An 8,599-nucleotide genomic window follows, 5' to 3' on the forward strand; every position below is an offset into this window, starting at 1 on the left:
CTCTCTCTAGAGCCATCAGTGAGCAGCGAGAACTCATCCGCTCGCGACCGCGTGGCCACGTGCTGGTGGGCGCAGCCAACACCTCCAGGAAGAGAAGGCCGTAGCGCTCTCCTCGTGACGTCGAGAAGGAAGGCCATCGGGGGCGCGCGGGGAAGCGAAGGCAACGCGCGTCGATCGACCGTCGTAACGCGCTTTTATAGTCACATACGTCTGTCTCATTAGCTAAAATAAAAGCTGCACATAGCAAGCGGTCTCGAAAATATTTTATTACACGGACAAAATATTACACCGCTAAATAGTCGGTATGAAATGGTACAAGGTAGGCGTATAAGAGAAAACATTGAGTCACGCAATTATTGTTGTAGGAATGCATATTTTACACAGAAATACTTCGACAAAATGGCGAGACACGCAGTGATTGGACACAGCAAAACAGATCACAGTTAAAAATCAGGTAGACGTAGTCAACGCGGACACGGCTAGACAAGTGTCACTTACGATCATGTAAGCGGTGTCATCGCGTGCAGTCACTAAATTCCTGCATCGTACCCCGGCCACATGGCAAAAGTAATGTAATTTCGATCGAATGACATTATGGGGTCGACAAGTCAGCTTTTGATTAAGTCCCATATCATTTAATTAAAATATATTAACTTTTCCGCGCGGCAGGGGTGCTAAACTTACTATTTACAGTCAACTAATTTACTTCTCCCTATGGGCTCAAGCTGCCTTAGAACAAAATATATTATTTTGTATACAATAGTACTATTACCTTAATATAGTTAAGATTCTAGTATAAAAGCGGTAAAGGCAATACAATAACATTAGTATAAATAAACACATAAGCACAGACAACGCACTTCGTATAATCACACAAACTTGTTATTCACCTTCTAATGAAAACTATAATATTACCACGCATATTTACAAATGTCCACGCAAACGCACACGGATAACGACAAACAAGATGCCATTCTATCCCGAAAAACAAAAACACTTGACTGCAGCTCTTTACTCGCGCCCCTCATGACCAAGAAAGTCCGTAAATAAGTTGTTTCTCACCTGTCGATCGTATCCATACGTCCCACAATATCCGTCACGAAAACAATTGAACACAAACTTTAAGTCTCTCTCTGTCGAAAGAGAGGTCTATCGATAATCGACCAATGTGATCGTTGACTAGTTGCCACACATGTCACTCAAACCGTAACAGGACTTGTTGGTGTTGATGTCGCTGGCCTGTAATAAGGCGGAGCCTCCTGAGGGGGTGGTTCACCGAATGATACTTTAGCGAATAGTTGGGCGCCGCGAAGCGGCGTTTACGTGTGAACCAATACACACACACATGTGGGTTCACATTTTTTGTAATGAGCCGCCTCAGACTGTCGCCGCGAAGCGGCGTAAAGCGCAGCGCGGCGGATGGGTTAACGCACGCCCCCGTTATTGCCCCGGAGGTTCCGCCTTATTACAGGCCAGCGACATCAATACCGACTTGTTCCGCGAGTCCACGTAAATGCCGTAGTATGAAGCGAACACGGGAAAACTACCCGAGACTGCGGTGACGACCAAGAAACGACTGGAAGGATCAAAAGACCCATACACACATAAACACACACGAGAGCAGCGGGCGGCAGCAGTGTGGGAAGCTTAACGTCGTCAAACCACCTCTTGCTCGCGTGCGCTGGCGTGCGCTCCCTGTGGTGATGACTGGTTTTTTTTTCGGTTCCCTTCCCTTCTGAAAGTCTCAGCAGCTAACACACAACGCAAATTTACCAGAATCGGAGCCCGTACGAGGGAAGGAAACGTCCCAGCGGACCACTTCATTCAAAAAGTGTGGGGATCTGCGGGACTGCACGTAGTCCTGCGGTTAAGGGGATAATCATAAATATAAAATTGTTATTTTCAACCTTGGTAGCGCGTTGCATATTATGTTTATATTATACGTATAATAAATTGTACAATACTGCGCTTTTAAAACATATAGAAATGTCGGATAAACGCTCACGAACACCCCGCGCCGCTCGACAAGAAACTTTTTTTTTTTCACGTCGATGACAGAAAATGTTTCTCAGGTAGTTGCGCTATAGACTTCCTTCTCCGACATTGTGACGTAACCACTCGGAGCGCTGCGGCCTTCTCTTTTAGGAGGTGTTAGCGCAGCGCGGAAAGTCTCATCCGGGTCCGGCCATACCCGTCCGGCCCTGTCCCCCTCCACCTCCGGATTCGGGCGACTGTTAGCGGTATTTTGTGGACCTCGGATAGATGGCGCCACTAAAACTCTGTGTAATAAAAGTTTTGTCGATGATACCACGTTTTTGACGCATTTATATTTATGTTGCCAAGCGACAAGATTTATAGAAAAGTTACTTTTTATCGAGCAGGTGTTCGCACAACTTGCTATCTTTCTACAAGACCCCCATTGACGTCATGCCGCGTGTTTCTCATGGCCGCCGCTTGCGGCTGCAGGTCGGGGAATATTCCAAGTTTTGCCTCGCTATTACGCGGCGGAATCGCAACATTTCGATGAAAGGAGGTGTGTTTTCTGTTCTTTGTGACAAGATGAACAATGTCAAAAGTAGAAGATGCCAATTCTTTTAACGTTAAACTCGTTGCACAGCTCCTTTAACTGGCCACTCAACACAGGAACCTATTCTTAAGCTACTCCACAACGATAATCTCAAAATTTACGCAAATGAACACATTTTCTGAAAATCTAAAGATATCTAGAAAATTTTCGGATAAAAATCGGGGAAGAAACGACCGCGGAGGTTTGCAGCGCTGCCGCGTTGGCAACCTCCGGGCTCACATTCGGTCTGTAGATGAATCTAGAAAGTTCTACAGGTGAACCTTATCGTGTTCGCTGGGTGAAGGACATTCCCAGCTGTAGAGTTCGACTGACGTGTTCAGCGATAATCGTTGCTATACTGTCATACTGTTTTGTTTTTTTTTTGGTGGGGGGGGGGGGGGGGGTGGGGGGTTGCTTATCTCTTTTTGTCGCAATATAGACGCATACTCAAGTTAGAATTAAAATAGGGGCTGTTTAAACGTTGTTGTACGCGTTATTTCTCAAAAGTAACGAAAAACCGTTATCGTTACCTGGTTCCTTTAAAAAAAAAAAAAAAAAAAAAAACTAAATACGCTATTTATTACCGAAAACGTAACTAAACGCGTTACTAGTAACTTGTTAGTAGTAACGCGTTACCTACGTGTCTGGTGAGTATCTAGGACGGGGAATTTTTTGAAACCTCGGGAACATGAATAAAAGACCATGCATGCCTCCTTTTCATGCCTAGATTACTATTGGCCACCCCATGCGAAACTGACAGCACCTAGCGGCGAGAACGAAAAAAGCGAGTAACGGCAGCTCCGCTCGCCACTGTCGCGAGCCTTCTCGGTCGAATCAGATGTTCACAGCGGCTCACGGTCATGCGTCGAAGCCGTGAAACATGCGATGAGAATCGCCCATACTCGCGGTTTCACCGATACGATGAGACGCAAATGGACACTTCACGCCATCAGAACCAATTGAATGGCGCGTCAGCACCCCGTGACCTTCGCGACGCCGTAATTTAGTAATCAGGAATTTAATTTTGTCGATTGACTTTCTGGGAGTCTGATTGGTCTTGTTTTCAACTGCAGTTTTTACGGCAGTCATTTTTAGAGGATGTCAATTTAAACAATTGGTGAAAAGGCATAGCATTTCAGCACATTCATCGATCAGTTTTCGCGTTATTTTTTTTTTTTTTTTTAACGCGAGAAGTTCTTGTCGAAAAAAAGCCGGCGTCGGTGGCGTGACGGGAAATGCTGATTGGTCGATAGGGTCATGACGTCACGGTCACATGATCTCGCGCGGGAATTTCAGACGACCCCCAACGCTCACGCGAAACGTGACGTCACGTGTGGAATGAAACTGATTAAAACAGGACACGTAATGCGAATTAAAGGCAGCCGCATGTCTCAAATTATTTAAGTTTATAAGTAATTCATTCGCCCTATAGAAAAAAGTCAAGCCAGCCCTTCCCCCGGCCAGGGATTGTAAACTAACATTCTAATTAGCTAATAAATTACCTCAACTTTAGTTTTTACTCGGTGGAAATAAATATGTGGTTCCAATTAGAAACTTGATAAGCGTCATCAAAGCCCTTAGGTCACCCAACTTAGGACTTCCCAAATCACCGCTCGAAAGCACAGGGTGTGACATACCCGTGCCAGACGGGCAACTCGAATGCCATTTACAACGAATAACATTTGTGTGCTCGGCGAATCAGCTCGCAATCTGTCGCGCGTGTTCGCGCGCTGATTGGCCGTCCGCTCAAATGTCACTCGTTGTAAATGGCATTCGAGTTGCCCGTGTGGCACGGGTATCAGTTACCGCTCGTGCAGCAGGCGCGTGCCGCACCGCGCAATGCCAGCGATGCTAAAATTCGAAGGATAATAAAATCCTCCGCGTTTTCGCAGTGTTTTTTTTTTTTTTTTTTTCGCCGCAAATGTAATTGCCCCATTACCGAACGCTAAGCCTGCGCCCAATTGTAGCGCTACAGGTGCGGACCGGACGCTTAAGTTTGCAGAACAAACAATTGAAAGATACGTTATTTTCTGAAACGTTCAATGGGAAAAGTTGAGCCCGTTCGTAGTTTGCGCCATTCAGCCCCATGCATGTACTCGTGGGGCCCCTTTCGCCACCATCTTCCCATTGAAAATTTCCGAAAAACGCTTATAACATATGAATAAAGTAACGATTTGTCGTAAAACTTGGACATCTGTTTCGAACTGCCGGTGGTACATGTAGACGGAGGGCTGAGCGCCTGGAATGGGTAGTTTTCTGTTGCAAATATAAAAATGCTGTTCTTTGTTTTTTTTTTTTTTAGGGGGGGGGGGGGGGGGGAGCGAAGTTTGGCGCATTCGACTCCCCCCCCCCCCCCCCCCCCCCCCCCCCCCGGAAAATTTAAAACTTTCTCTGCCTATGCATCGTTAAGTGTTGTCGGACGCAGAAACGTACTACAAAAAAAAAAAAATTGCAAGCCACCTTTACCTTCAAAGTCTTACAATGCATGAAGTGCAATATAGCGAATGGGTGAGTGAATTGGGTGTATCACGTGACATACATTTCCCGCTAAATTTAGCTTGGAAACTGAATGATTGTATAGTTCACGTGACGTCGATTTCCCTCCCGCCTCCCCCCCCCCCCTTTCCCCCTAAATTCAGCGGGGAAACTGGATTGGTGTCCGGGTCACGACGTGAATTTTCCCGCTAAATATAGCGGGTAACTAAATTGGTGTATATGGCACTTGACGTCAATTTCCTACTAAATGTAGCGGGGAAATGAACTGACGTTTTGGGCACAAGACGTAAATTTTCTCGCTAAATTTAGCGGGGAAACTGAGTTGAAGTATAGGTCAAGTGCCGTCAATTTTCCCAGGTGTATGAGGCAAGTGACTTCAGGAGACATCACGTGACACTAGTTTTCTCGCTAAATTTTGCGGAAAATGCACAGACGGAGGAACGAACAACATTTTGAAATCAGGGGAGGGGGGGGGGGGGGGGGGTGTGTAGCATTAAAAAGCATCACATGTTTTAAAGGGGTACTTCAACGAAATTTTAAATCTACCCGTCGTGTTCAGAAGTACGCTGAATATGACCCACAATATCCGTAATTGACAACCGCACGTTTGTAGTGTGAGCCTGATGGCTGTATTTTTCGTTATAAACGGCCCACTCTGGCAAGCGCTCGGAGAGCACGAGACATCTGCCGCAATCGTGACGTAGATTGTCTCGGGATGAGCAAAACTGCGGCGTGGCTGACGTCGACGGGGTGTCCTAGCCGTTCCAGCCACCGAAGCGGGTCGAAGCACGCCAGCGAGCGGGCCACAGCAACCTACCCCAAAGCTGCTTTTGTACGAATTTTGAATGACGGGTTAGTCTTCTTTAATCTTGTAGACGAACAATAGCAACGGCGACTATATTGTGGATCATACTCAGCCTATTTCTGAACACGACGGGCATATTTAAAATTTCGTTGAAGTATCTTTTTAAAGGGATACTACATCGAAATTTCGTCGCATATATTTTTGGCCAATATGTGTTCAAAGAAGCAGTATCACATAGGACACACCGATGTCTGGTTAAAAAAGACACGAAAATGAATTTTAAAACGAATTAAATGATTAGCAAAGAACACTTGGTGTATGTTCCTAACGCCTGGTTTGTACTGCCCGTCTAGGAACCTTGACAGGTAGTTACGATAGCTCTCTCGCCTCCGGCCACCATGAGAGGAGAGGGAAGAAGGAACTCCCCTCTTTCCGAGTATCTTTTTTATGTGTCCCAGAAGTCGCTCTTGTCCCTCTACAAGATTACACCGTCACTCAAAATTCATACAAAAGTAGCCGCTTCGGTGGCTGGAACGACTCGGACATTCTTTCGACGTCAGCCTCGCCACAGCTTTGCTCGTCCCGAGACAAACTACGTCACGATTCCGGCGGATGTCACGTGCTCTCCGCTGGCTGCTCTCCGAGCGCTTGCCAGAGTGGGCCGTTTATAACGAAAAATACAGTCACCAGGCTCAAAATACAAACGTGCGATTGTCATTTACAGATATTGTGGATCATATTCAGCCTATTTCTGAACACGACGGATATATTTTAAATTTCGTTGAAGTTTCGCTTTCAAACACCCTCCCTAATATATAAATCATGGTTCATTAACGTAGCAAAGTCGAGCTAACAGCAAGACGGAACGTTGACAACATCCGCCAACTGTATCCACCTCCGAGCCATTTTCACCGAAAAAGGCACTCCATCGGGTGAGTTGCGTCAACGATTGCCCTGGCTTCTTAATTTCGTTCCTCATCAACGCGGAGGTGGACACTTGACGCCGCGCAGTTTGTCTGTTTATCGTCTGCTCGCCCGCCTCCACCGCGTCTCTACGACCTGTTGTCCTCCCCGACGAAGAGTAATGAATTTGGTGGCAGCCGCCGCGTGGGAGCTCGTTAGTGGAGTCACGACGCTGAGTCAAAAGGGCAGGTATACCCCGTACTTAAACGGACCGCCGAAGCCGCAACCGGCCTATACCACACGTGCATCAAGAGCGCGCGGATCGACTACCAGGGCTCGGTCATGGCTGTGGTACTACTCCGCTGGGTGACATCAGCGCTTCTCCTGGCCATTTGTGCCGTGGTCGCCGATGACAACCTCTCTCTATCTTGCACCTGGCGTGAGAAATATTTTTTTTTCACCTGCTATGCATCCTATACTATATGCCACTGATCTTTACTAGAGGGGGCTGGATGGCGCATTTAGCAAACAGGTATAAAGCAACCGGAAGTGAGCGGCTTGTCCCGGAAGTGAGCGCTTGGCAGGCTTTGTACTGGTTCTGTGCTGGTTCGAAAAGCGTCGAGGGCGCTGGATTTTTGCTTGTTCCCTGAAGGGAACCGGCTTGTTGCGCAGTAAGAGCGCATGCGGGCCCGAGAAGTATCAAGGGAAGCCATTCAATATGAACATTTTGAGATTCTAGTTGATCAAGTAGTGAACATGTCCCAAGTTGAAATTCCTCATTCTCGAGATTTAATCCAGAACGGGAGTGTTAAAACTCGATCAAAGACACAAAAAAAGCATGGTCCGATATATCGACTGAATGCACTAGGAAACCCAGCGCGTGCCCGACTTCCGGGACAAGCATCGAACTTCCGGTGGCTTCACTTGCGCCAGGCGTGAAGAGCAGTAAGCGCCATCCAGCAGAGATCAGTGCTATATACCTTTGCAAATATCGCCTTCTGCGCGTTGCCATCTTTGTCTGCTGGGCTGTGGAACGCCTTCTGAGCATGCGCTGTTGATCCGCTGTGCGGTATATCTGACGCTGCCCATGCGTTCACAGCTGAGACTCTCAGCATCTTTCGCCCGGGTGGTAAGCGATGCAAAGGTCTATACTCAGTTTCACTTAATGTTCGATCCTATATATATAGTCTCGGCATCCGTCCTCCTCGTGCGTTTGCGGCTGAACGAATCACTCACAAAAACAAGCGCAGGATAACGCCGCGTTCACCCTGCGTGATTGCTTTAGCTGGTGTTAACAAAAATACAACGAGCGCCATGCCGATACAGTTTTGCTGAGAAGTCACTGGAAGCTTAAACTTTTACGGTGTGCGTATAGTTGATTTTTTTTTTTTTTTTTTTTTGGTCTGCATTCTTTTTTTGCTTATTTGCGATAATAAGTTAAGATGCTCCCGAACCGCCACGCCCCCGATTATGACTCCCATTTATCGTCTGCCTAGAAGAGCAATCGTGATTGGGTGGAACGCACGTTGAACACGTGCACGAGCGCCAGACCGACCTTGTATCGCTTAATTGTTTTCTTTCCTGCCTTATATAGTGTCCACGGTTGTGGACGGATGCGCCGACGACAGCTTCGTGTTCTCAGACTACGTAAGTCCTATAGTTTTCAACCCCCCACCCCACCGTGAGCACTGATCGTTTATACTCCTCGTCGCTAAATCTTGCTTCGTTACCTCCGCATGCAGACGGGCTGGGACCTGCTCAAGCGGCATTATCAGGCCTGCCTCTACATCAGGGAGAACGCTGCTCCGCCGTACACCTGTCAGGAGGAC

This window comes from Ixodes scapularis, unplaced genomic scaffold (assembly GCF_016920785.2).
Source record: "Ixodes scapularis isolate PalLabHiFi unplaced genomic scaffold, ASM1692078v2 PGA_scaffold12__126_contigs__length_90152505, whole genome shotgun sequence".
Lineage (NCBI taxonomy): Eukaryota > Metazoa > Arthropoda > Arachnida > Ixodida > Ixodidae > Ixodes > Ixodes scapularis.